This window comes from Tachypleus tridentatus, chromosome 7 (genome assembly GCF_004210375.1).
Source record: "Tachypleus tridentatus isolate NWPU-2018 chromosome 7, ASM421037v1, whole genome shotgun sequence".
Lineage (NCBI taxonomy): Eukaryota > Metazoa > Arthropoda > Merostomata > Xiphosura > Limulidae > Tachypleus > Tachypleus tridentatus.
In genome coordinates, this window is record NC_134831.1 from 61655055 (window position 1) to 61668355 (window position 13301).

General features: G+C 32.0%; 1 protein-coding gene across 1 annotated transcript in view; it reads right to left on the bottom strand.

The window, feature by feature from the left end:
* Positions 1–13301, bottom strand: part of LOC143255798 (uncharacterized) — a 35780-nt gene that overhangs the window by 4290 nt on the left and 18189 nt on the right. The gene's annotated exons all lie outside the window — the stretch shown is intronic.

A 13301-nucleotide genomic window follows, 5' to 3' on the forward strand; every position in this document is an offset into this window, starting at 1 on the left:
TTGTAACTGTCAGTTCTTCTGTAACTCACAAAAGATGAAGTTCTTTGAAAAAGGACTCTAGGAATACTATAACTTAAATGCTTAAAAATGATGAAGACACTGTAAGAATCTCCAGTTATTTTTATGTTATAAAAATTAGTATAATTTATTAAAACATTAAAAATTAGCATTCATTAGTGTGATTGATAAATGTGAGTACTATGCCTAAACACCTTTTTAGTTTGAATAGATTGCACATGCAGTCCAATGTTTTTTCGTGCTCAGTAACATGCTTTGAGAGGAAAATATTAAGCTTACTAACAGAAGCACTACACAACTGTTCCTGTATTTTTACAGACTTGTTTAATATTTTGAATCTTAAGAAAAGCAGTTTTACAGATTCATTTTTTAACTATGAAAAAACAATTTCAAACATGACACATCTTCCTGCATTTTTACAGATTATCTAATATTTTTTATATTTTTATAAATAGGTAGAACTCATTACTTTCTGAAGAACAAATCATGTTTTAGATATTACATATGAATAGAGTAGTATGTTTCCAATATTTTTGTGGTATTCTTAGATGGACTGATTTCCTTGAAGAATAGTACTGCAAAAGTATGAGGAACATCAGAAAATTAATCACAGACTTGAAACTGGCTAAGACTGAAGAAAGAGACCAATGCAAAATGGCTAATAAAAGTAATTATTAATAACAAAAATAGTTGAAGGAAAACAAGTGCAATTAATAAAAGAATACTCCTACAAAAGATCTGTTAAATAGTAGACTGGTAACTTGTTATTAAAAACATTACTTTTTTCAGAGTAAGAGAGCACAGTATTATGTACAATATAACACTAACACTCTTGGTGTACATGTATTACATGTCACTGGAGATCATTCCAATAGAAAAATAAGGAAAGTTGTATCCTTAAGGTGTCATGTGACATGTCAGTGACAAAACTTTCCATCCTTCTTTACATGGTGTGTTCTATGTTATACAGTAATCTTTCTGGAGAAGGTGTAAATGACACCACTGGAAAATGACCCATAACAATAGGTACGAAAAACAAAAGAATGTGAACTACATTTCTTGAACAACATTCCATTGTCAAACCTACAGTGATACAGATAGAAAATATGTGGTAATCTATTTTTGGAAATTCCAGCTGAACATGAAATCTTTACCTTATTCAGTGTCAGGCCATTTTAGCTGTCTCGAACCTTAAATTTTAAAATCCATTGAAATAATTTAAATCTGCACAGTGGTTATGAAGCTGTGAAACAGTTACACAAACATAACTGGCAACACAACTCTACAAAGGACTCATTAATAAAGATAGTTAAAATTTTGTAACTAAAACTTAGATAAATAATAATGACCATGTTATTATTATTAAAGGGTAAACTCTTGTATATATAAGGTTCAGCACTTTGTACTAATATGAAATAGTTAAATCAACAACCCATGTAACTATCACAGCCAGTATAAAGTCTCAATGGAATGCCATATAGTAAAGCTAGATTTTATTATTTTGTAAGTGGTGTGATACCATCAAAAACTTAGTTTATGTGAAGAGTATGTAACAATTTGTTTCAATACGAAACTTTCATACACTTATATTATAAGGGTCAGATCAAGGATTTATAGTTTCAAAGATGGGGAGATCCTTGATATTTGACAGCATTTGAAAACAAAAGAACATGGATCAATTTGTTGCACCATATGGCTTCAACAAATCATACCACAGCCATAGTAAACAAAGTATGGTGATTTTATAAGGTTAAAATTCAAGAAGATGGAAATCGGTGATGAAAGCCATCCATGTACCCATAACTACAGTGTGTCTCCATCTGGAAAAGTAACAGAAGTTGTGTACTTAAGCTGCTTCCATAGTATATCTGTTCAACTTTCAAGTGCATCAAATAACTGGAGCATGAAGTGAATATTCATACTGTTACATGTAAAGACATACTGGGCAAGTCATTGGATGCAGTACCAAACGATTTCTATGCTTTGAACTATTGAAATGAGCATTGGAAAATCATTGTCCTTGTACACTAGATGGCTTCTGGAAAGCCTGAAAGCTCCATAAAGAATGTTTTTTTTAGACATGAAAACTTTAGAACAGAGTCTTTTTTACTGTGTAAACTAAACATCAGAGATGTTAACTTGTATGGTCATCAAATAGTACATTACAAGACTTGATTTAATGGACTGCAATGAAGTGTTCAGACTAAAATTCCTGATGGTAATGCTTAAGTTGCTAAAATGCAAAAATACTTGATAATTTTTGACTTACTGATGAGGAAGAAAAATGTTTTATTTCATGTGAAACACCTGGTATGCAGAATCAGAAGATTAGAAAATTATGGTAGTATTAGTATTGACTGACAAAGATAAATTAGATTGGAAACCCATAAAGTAGGCCACTCAGTGTGACGTGCTGAGTCCTGAAAGTAAATTTTTCATTGAGACAGTGGCTTTGTGTCATGCTGCAGTAGTTTTATAGATTTGTTTTTTTTCCATATTCAGGGCTTTCCAGATGTGGGCTCAATAAGTCTTGGTCTTTTGCAACTCTTCTTCTGCTCTTGTTCTATTATGTGATCTTTCTGCCATTTGCAGAGCTTCATCTCATCTTGTTGTTTGAATCTGACATTGATGTTTTACTGGATAGTATTGCAAACAATGTAGTTGTAAAGAGTTCTGGTAGGTGTGACTGTCATGAACTCCAAATGGATATGTAGCTAGGAATACTTATTTGGTGGGGTACCAGCTCCTGACAGCATTGATGCCCTGACATTTTATGGTAGTTATTGTTGAAAGTGGAGATGGTGATAATGAACAGGTGAAAATTTCTGTTACAGTATAATATCAATTTAATGTTGAACTTAATTTTAACTTTAAGCTTATGAATATGCAAGCTTGCTTTAATATAACGGCTTTGTTTACTATTAGTCCTTGTTAGGGTCAACACAAGGCACCCATGGACCTTGCCTCTGTGAGAGGGACATGTTACTGATGGTGGCTGAAAACTAGATTTAAGATTTATTATTTTGTGATCACATGTACCTGTAGATGAGGTTTGTGTAGAAAGTTTCTAGAGCATGATTCTTTATAAGTTAATTACCCGGTATGCTCTTTCATTCTTATTGACAGCTTTCATATAATAGAACTGTGTAACCTTTCTCGCAACAAGGATAAGTAAAATTTATAAATTACATTTGAGGTTTCTTAATGGAGAAATATAATATTTATATTCAAAGAGATCCTGCAGAAAAAAGTACTGGTTTAAAAATCCTTCTCTATTTGAAGAGATTTATTCAACAAAGTAGAATGTTTGTTTTTTCACATACAAAAAATATTTATGTTATATGTTAAATTACTAACAGATGAACATTGGGACTTTATTGATGCTATGAAATTTTGTTTGTCAGACAAAGTAATTATTTTGTCTATTGTACTAACAAAATTGTAAAAACTTACTTTGCATAAGAATCTCTGGATGTCATCAAACTATATATAAAAAAATTCATGAATATTTGATATTTTATGTGTGATAAACTTAAAATCTGAACTAAGTTTTCCTTGAACAAAACTTGTAAAATTGATTGAAATACAGGCTGATAATTATATTTTGTGGTAAAATTCACATTTAAAATTGCTGCCACAATTATGACCAAGTTTATTCTAAAATGTAATTTGCTGGTTCTGCTGTTGTTGAACACTGAATGTAATATTGTTATGTTTGCTACTTAAACACTTTGAAAACATGGATGTATATTTAAAAATGGTAAAAGTGTTAGTCATGTAATTCCAATGATTTAATACTTTAAACAACTGGACAGTCCTTCAACCATTGTTTTTCATTGAAACAAAGAAAGATTAGTTAGAGAAGGAGTTATTGTAAACAGCATTTTCAGTGTTTAGATGTTTATTAGATAGCAAATGACAATAAGATAAAGAAAGCACAGTAAAATTAAGGTTAAAGAAACTGAGTAATATATAAAACTAGGGCATAATATAAATATTAGTAATCAGTGATGACAGAATGAGCTCAGTGTTATAATATTATTCAGTTACATTGTGAGGTAGGTGTACCATTAATCTCTGAATTATTGTTACAAATTATGCTTGAAGTTAGGCTTACATTACTTTCTGAGTTTATGAACCCAGGTGAAAAAGATAATGGAAAAATGCCAGTTGAAAGAGAAAGTTAAACAGGTAAAAAAGTCAGAAGTATTATGGAAAATAATATGTGTAACAACTAAGGCAATTACTAAAATCATGTAAACCAATCAAGTTAATAATTAAGTTATGGTAATACAGTTTTCTAATCAGTGGCTTCCTCTTATATGCTTCCCATTATTGTTCACCACCATTAAATTCTACTGTTCTATGTATCCTTCCTTATATTATGTTTGCTTTATACATCTATATATATTTCAACATGGTTTTTAGTCATTTTGTAAAATAATAAAAAAAGTAAAATGCTTATTTCAGAATTTGTAATTTTATGCAATTCCTAAACTACAGCACTTTTTTACTAGTTTGTATAGTTTTCTGTTGTTTTTTTTACCCTTGTCTTTGTTACTGCCACTACTGAGTTCATATTGAAGAGGTTACTTAAGGAATTGAGCCATCAAATAAAAATGACTGTAGTAAATGTGTTTAAAAGGAATAAAGCAATTGTTTATTGTTATGTGCACTTGGCTTGGCAGTATTTTCACTAAATAATCCAAAAAGAACCTATAGAGTGTAGAAGATACTACAACAGAATTAATCTGTAATCCACTGCTACCCATTATAGTTCAGCAGTAAGTCTGAGGGCCTACAGCCCTAAAAAACATATTTTTGATACCAGTGGTGTCCACAACATAAATAGCCTATTCTATAGCTTTTTACATAATAAAGAAACAAATATAACCCATTGCTACGTTATCAACCCTATTTTAAAATTATCATTAAACAAAAGTGATCTCATAGTTACAAAATTCATTGACTTCAAAAATATTAATCTTAGGATATATATACAACACTTTTGATTTATCATAAGAAATTACATCTGTAATGTATGGTTCTTCCAAAACTAATCCAGTAAACCTGCTTACTGAATGTTCTTAAGTTTGAAGATAGTGTTATGTGTTTCTGTTTGGCCTTTTCAAAGACAGCCTATCCAAAAGGCACTACAAAAGCCTAAACTTTGAAATTTGTGTTTTTAACATTGATTGTGTACATAACCTATGAATTTGTAAGATACCTGAATTTCTCTGTCTAACCACAGTATTTAAGTCTGACATTTTTGGTTCTGTTATTGGACATCAATGTATGTGAAGTCCACATGTAATCACATGTCCCAATATAATTTTCTAAAGGTTCAATGGACTTCCTTCTTTGTGCATTTCAGGAAGCCTATAAAAATCCCTCGATGGCTTCTAATGGTCCAGTTTTGGAATATTTTGTCTGAGTTAACAGATTATATATTTTTAATTTCAATAAATATATTTATAATTTTGCTAAGTAGCATCTGTATGATTCTGATCAAGCTTCAAAAATTTGGTTCACTCAATTAAGATACTGTATTTTTATTCAAATATTAAAGTTTATCTTAAATAATTTCCTTTACTAGATTCTTTAATGAGGATATCATTATTGTCTTGAAGATTTTTCAGTGCTAACACTTCTTTACTTAAAAATTGGCAGTTAAGAGTTTTAATTATTAAAAGAAATTAATCTATTCCACTAACTTCAGTTTTAATAATAATTGAAAGATTCTCCAGATTTAGACCAAATAGATTACTTAGATGATGAATGTAATGCTCAAAATATAATATTCAGGTTTAAATTTGTTTCATGATCAAAATTTTAAATCAAAAGCTTAGGAGTTTTTCCATCTCAAACTAGAATCATAAGAAATTATAGCATTCAGGTGTTTTATAAATGAATCATTAACTTGATATAATTTGAAATTACTTAATTTAATCAAATGGTCTTTCCTACATTATATAAGAGTTGTTATAGTGTATTTATTTAAAATTTTCAAATGTAAAAAACCTTGACTTATAGTTGTGTCAATAAATCAAAAGCAACTATAGAGCAATGACTGAAGAATAAATAAAGCTACAGCAAAGTTAGCTTGGAGTGTGGTATACTATATACGTCTCATCAAATATGGGAGCAGCTAAAATGCCTCCAATATTTTACTACCAGATAACTTCTTTGGAATATTTAGATAGTTTCTCTAAAAGCACAACACAGGTGATGTAGAATTGACTTTCACCATAAGTGTGTCAACATCTCTAAAAATGACTCAATGTTGTCTGATCATGACTTATGCTACTTCCAGCAGACTTCTAGTTGATGGAACATCAACAGTGGTTGGTGGTTGGGCAGTACTTGAAGAACCTAAGAGCTTATTCATTCATTTATTTTACCAGAGCTTGCAAGTCAGACAAATTGTTGCATGTTTTCAATTGATGTCAAAGAGCTATCTAAATCACCTGAGTTAAAAGTTTTTAAAGCTTCATCCTTCCATAATTGACAGTAAAGAAAAATATGAGGAATGAAACAGACAGAAAATGCAACTGAATGTCAAGAACTTGTATACAGAATATTGCGAATGAAATGTGTGGTCACTAAATTTTTATTCACCAGAAGTTCAAATAGAAGTGTAGGTTTCATAGCAGTAATAATGTAGTTATAACTATTACCTGTTGTAAATGTAAGTTTTTAACACAGAAAGTTAAACTTTTACTTTGGTTAAATGGCATTTCTAAAAGCTTACATGCATACCACAATTAGTAAATGTATCTCTTGCACTTGTGAATACCCAAGTCTCAGAGATGTCATAAAGATACCATATTTGACTAACATACAACTGTGTCTTTCCATGACAACAGCTACCTATGATCTACTTGCATTCCTTCTAACACTGACTTGTTATGCAAACAGAGTCTGAATCCAGTAAAGAAGAACAGAGGTTCCAACACAAATAACTGGAACAGGGTAGCTCCTGCACAAATGATTTCACCTAACACAGTCTGGTTGTCATGAAAACAGAGCCTGGATCCAGTAAAGAAGAATGCCGGTTCCAACCAGTAATGGGATTTAGCCGGTTCTTAAGAACCTATTCTTAACATTTCATGAGTTCACCGAACCAACTCTTAGCCCTCTGATGCTAGATGTACAAGCTATCGACTGTGACTATTGGAACTTATACTACTTAATTGACTGTCACTATGAAGATTCTTGCTATGTAAAGTCACGCACAGTAACACAGTTGTAAATTAGTACGATAATGTTTGAGGCAGAATTTCCACATGTTTCAACAAGTGATAGATCAGCCATCTTAAAAGAAGGAAGAAGAGCATTGCCATAGGCTAATGTAGGCCTACATTTTCCTATGTGAACATTTGGTATCAGTCATCTATAATACTTGGAGCAGATAGAGAAAAGAAGGTAAGTATGAAAAATGATGTGGTCTATGTTGACTTCTACGCTATTAACGTTAAACTGTGAGGCTTAATGTTATTTTGTAGGTTTTACAACTATAGAGCAAGGTTAAAAGTTCATGGATTGGAGATTTAGCCTGGATTGATGTTTTTGTTGTTGATCTTTCTAGTACTGGTTGGTTAATGTTGCTGCTCCTCACTTTTTTAAAACCAAACTGTGCCAGTTAAACATTTAATTTATTCAGACACGGACAAGTTCTTTTAATATGCATATTACCAAAAATGTTAAACGTAGGACGTGATGGCGTCTGACTGTCTAAGGGAATAAAATACATCTCACATAGAAAAACTATTTTTAAACATAAACCATAAGCTTGGATACTGAATCTCTCTTTGCTTGTATTTTCATACTGACAGGATATGAAATTTGGATACTAGGCTTAGTAGGCTAGTATTCACGTAAAAATACTATTCCAATAAGAGATATAAACATAAACCATAAGACCATAGTATTACATTTGTTTTATACATGTATGGCTTGGTAAAACTATATTTCACTATATTTATGCTTGTTGGTACATGCTAATCATATAGAATTCCTTATGTAAGCATAACATAATCACCTAAAAACAATATTTGCAAAAACAGTTAAATGTTAAATTAATTTTCTTTGTTTATATGCCACCAAAAAAGTATCAAATTTTTGTAAAAGTTGAAGATTGTGGTCTATCAAACAAAAGCCAAATGGAACTTTTCAACATTTCTGAAGAAATTGGACTAGAAATTCTGAAGATTGGTAGTTTTGGGACCAAGATGGGCTGCTTGCAGCCTAAAATCAACACTTGCTGCATGGCGTGCTTATCCAGCATTATATAAATACTTTATATAATTAGCCATCTCTGCAATAAGATTCTTCCTGGAGGATTTAGCAATAATGATAGATAACTACAAGAAATTTCTTTACTTTACAATACCTTTCAAGCCAGAAATTTAAATCTAATAAGAGCTGAAAAACTAATAAAAATGGACATTAAGGCATTTAAATTGCTCAAAGAAATTAGAGGAACCTTTGAAAAGAAAATTGATGAAACCATTACTTATGACTCCTTTTGGAATATTGAGATTGTTGAAAACCAAAGATGTGTAAGCCTTCCACGTCAAAAAGTACTGGAAGCAGTAATAAAAAATATGAAAAACAGATTGATGGATTGTGATCACTTAAAATAGAAAAATAATGCACAAGAAAACTACAATAAAATTCATGAACTGGTAAACATACTTGAGCCACATTCTTGGAATATTGATGAAGTTGTTGTCCCTTGGAAAGCTTCTGAAGAAAAATTGTATGAATTCAGTAAGCTATCAAGAAATCAGTATTAATGCTTTCCGTGACTATGTGGAAAATGTCCTATGAAATCACCATAATCATCAGATTCCAAGAACTGGACAAAAGGATAAAAATATCATCAATACTGTTGCTGTTAGTTCTGCAGAGGCAGAAAGAGGATTTTCAAAAATGAATATTACATATTCCAATAAAAGAACCCACCTTACAGTTAAAAATGTGGCAAACCTGACGACAATTAAATCGATTGGCCTCCCATTGGTTTCATGGGATCCCACTTCTTCAGTTCAAACGTGGCTAAGAAAAACCACACAACTGATGACAATAGGGTCAAAGGTGGAAGGAATAAAGATTTTGATGATATTCAAGTAGCGATTTGGAAATATTTAAAGCGTGCAACATTCTTTCAGTAAGAGATTTTTGTTATTATTTTTTATTGCAAAAAATGGGTGTGTGTAAAGTGAGATAGAACCAGTTGTTAACATTTTTTATTCCCACCACTGGTTCCAACAAAAATAAATGAAACATGGTAGCTACTACACAAATCCTGACCTCTATCTTCTGATCATGGAAATCCATTTGCCAGATATTTCAATTTCACTAAACTTCTTTTTAATAAACTTTAGTACAATCTGTGACTTTAAGACAATGCTAAATGGGTGTTACCTTCATCATCAGGCTGTACACCTGATCTGCTCTGTTGTGTATTTTAAGTGTATCTTGTACTGAAATAAATGTTAATAAAATATCCAATAAAGTTATATTACTTACAAAATATCTAAGTCTGCATGAGTTAAAATATTAAATCCTGACCACAAAATATTGGATACACCAAGTTCGGGCCTGGCATGGCCAAGCATGTTAAGGCGTTCAACTCGTAATCCGAGGGTGTTTAGTTAGATACAACACAGATAGCCGATTGTATAGCTTTGTGCTTAATAAAAATCAACAAACAAAAGCCCATGGAAATGGCTTATTCAAGCAGTGGGAAAAATTCTTATAAAAATGAAATATGTTATATAGAAGTGGACATAAGCTTTTCCTCTGACAGGTAAAGTGATGCCTTGAGGATAAAGAATCGTTTTTATTTTTCTGTTGGAAGGTCGTGAGAGATACGATATTATAGAATTTTGTATATAATGCAATGATATCTTTGTTAACTATTTTTAAAACTCAATCTCTCAGTGTGAAATATAAGAGTTCCAAGTCTAAATAGTAAACAGCTCCTAGTTTAATAGTTCTTAATTAGTTTGTAGGAAGGTTTAGAGACTTAACTGCCTAGTAAATAAAGTCTCTGGTTTTCATCATGTCTGTTTGTCAATTTTGGTACAGTTTGAGTGTTAAATGTAGGCAGTTTTCAGTGTGCTTGAAATTTAGTCAAGTATCTTTCTTTGTTTTGAATTCAGTCAGAGAATACAGATTTGCTTTATAATGCATTTTTGGTCGAAACCTCTTGTTACCTTGTGTGCGATACTCAACTACTCTTGGAATATATCAATACCCTTGAGTATAGCACATGTATCTTAACACTCCTATGAAAAGTGGGGCCTAATAGGCCCCAGAGCAACTTGAAAGGTTATTAATATTAGGCTAATAATTTTGTATTTAAATGAAATTGCCATTTAAATCCATTAATGAATGGATTAACGAGATTCCCACTGTCCCTATCTACTATCTAGCGAAACCACAGCCAGGGGAACAGGCTTGGAGAAATCAGGACTAGAAACGTCTTTTCGTAGGAGTGTTAACATCACATATGATCATGTATACTGGTAGTATTAGATACAGTGTGTCAGGATGGTGCACTATTTCCATGGTAGGCAAAATGGGCTACCCCTTTTGGCTATAATTTGATACAGAAGTAGAGTTTGTTATGCTTAAAATATTTTGCAGCTTCAACATCTCATTATAGTTAATGTTTCCATGGTTAATCATACTCTATTTGTTAATGATACATGTTGACAATTAGCCCTGTTGTGTAGTTTCTATTTCAAAAGGCTCCATCATAACTGCCATGTCAAAAATACATGCTTTCAATAATTCATCTAATGTATGAGGATGATGATTTCTTCATTACACAGAAATACGTAGGTGGGGATCTAATGATTTGGTTATTATGGAATATCACGAATACCAGTTTTGTTCTTCACCTACTGAAGGTATGTAAACAACTCATGCATACATTACTCGTGTCACTTTTCCAGAAGAAGATTATTCTTGATTGCATTATACATTGTTGACTGAGACGTGTGATGTCATTTTACAGTGAAGTTTATATTAAAAGATATCAACTGTTACAAGATGTCGCATTTTGCTTACAATGGTTGAGGTTTCTTACTAGTTTGTCCTGGTATGAAAAGTTGAGCCATATTTCCTGGTCTGGAAAATTTTATATTCTCGATCAAATCACATCTATATGATCTGAGAATATGAATATTTTGCACAGGAAAGGGCTGTTTCATACTCTTCCCATCAGACACACACACTTAGACTAACACAGACTAAATACAATATTGTGCATAAAATACAGTTACTTATCCCAGATGACCACAAACTTCAGTGACCATGCTACTATAATATTGAATCAGCATCATGAGTCAATTCATCTCATAGGCTGAAATCACAGAAAATAATAAGTGAGATCAGATGCAAGGAAAACGTTTTCATTTCAACTCATGACTATCTACATAATCTATATAAAGTACTGAAAAATAAGACAACTTCGCTCAATCTACGTGTGCAAGTTATATATATATATATATGTGTGTGTGTGTGTGTGTGTGTGTATAAGTTGCATACAATTTGCACTTACAATCACACAAATTCTTTTTTTTTTTCAAGTACTTTGTGAATGCTCATCACAAAACTTTCCACTGGAGTACTTGCATAGCAAGGATTGCCACGTCTTCTGTGACTTCATATTTATTAAAATCCTAATAGTCATTCAGAATCCTGTCAACTATAAATTTTCTAGACATTACAACTAATAAAATTTGTTGTACTTGCTTATAAGTCTAGCGAATACTGTATGCTTTGCTTCTCAGAAGTGCTGCTAGGTGATGCAAAGTCATGTTATACAAACATTTTGCCACTGAAAATAGTCTAGTGTTTATAATGTAAAGTTAAAACACCCTTTTTGGTTCCATTATTCTTCCAATCAACAAACCATCTCCAGAAAGTAAGTAATGCTATTTGCTTACATTTAACAATCTTTTAATCCAGTGAAGATCAGGAGGTTATTATTGGTATCTTGGCTGATCATTCGAGCTGTCATGTTGTTCCTCCACTGGTATTCCTTGTTCGACTTCTCTAGGGCAGTCAGACACGTACTTGCCAGCATCTTTCTCCTTACCCAAATATTTGATCGAGTTATTTCACTAGCTATTTCTGAATATTTTTATTCCAGGCATTGACCAACCAGAAATATTCAGAAAAAGTATCCAGAATTTCCTTAACTGTACACTTAAATTTCAGTTGAGAAATTCCCTTAAACCTCAATCAGAGTGGTGGAAGTAGCAGTATTTTATCAGTAATTTTGTCCAACCTAGACTGAGACATCTCACTCCCCATGGACTTCTTTGTCTGAACAAGCATTAGATTTCTGTTTCTAGACTACAAAACAATGACTGACAAGGGCAGCTCATCCATTCATGGATTTTGCATTACTCTAGGTCTTTCCATGACCCATGGTTGCACACTAAGTGAATTAAGAGATAATTTTAAAGAAATGCATCAAAAACAAATATCACCCATGTCACTTTCCTGAAATTGTTAAAGGGACTTACCAAAAACATAACTGTTTTTGTTTCCTTGTACTATTTATGTGATCATTTGCCCCAACGTACCACTGTTAATTTTCGGTGGCTATAGTGCTGTTGGACTACAGAAAAAATTGATGAATTTTGATGGTATAGGGGTATTGGGCCACAGAAGGTTGGCAGTTATATTGGTGTTCACTAACTATGACGTTTATCGATGCATAAAAACCTTTATTGAAGGACCACCTAACTATTATAATCATTATAATTTTTTAATCATAAGTAGATCAACTTGAAGGAATTCAAAGTTTTTAAAGCCAAGTTACTTTGAAAATAAGAAATGATAATGACGCATGTTATAATGAGCATGTCAAACAACTGAATTATTGCAGAATGACAGAAAACCTTTTAGTGAGATTTTTATTTTTATCTATACAAAATATTAATAATATTATTAGGTCTCTATTATCAGGGGCGTCACATAAGGACGGCAGGAGTGGCTACCCTAAAGCTCGGAAGGGGGACCAAATTTCAGTACCTTGAGACATTTTTAGTCAGGCCAGATTAACATACCTAAATACATTACGCCATAGCGTAGCCCTAAGCTGAACTTGGAGGGGATACATGAGGTTAGTCTTTGCCCCCTTCTTCAAGACTTTTCTAAAATGATGCTCTTATCTGCAGTAATTTATTATTAAATTTATTGTATGTAGGAGCAATAATTTATTTTTAATAATAATATATATATATATGTCTAGGAGC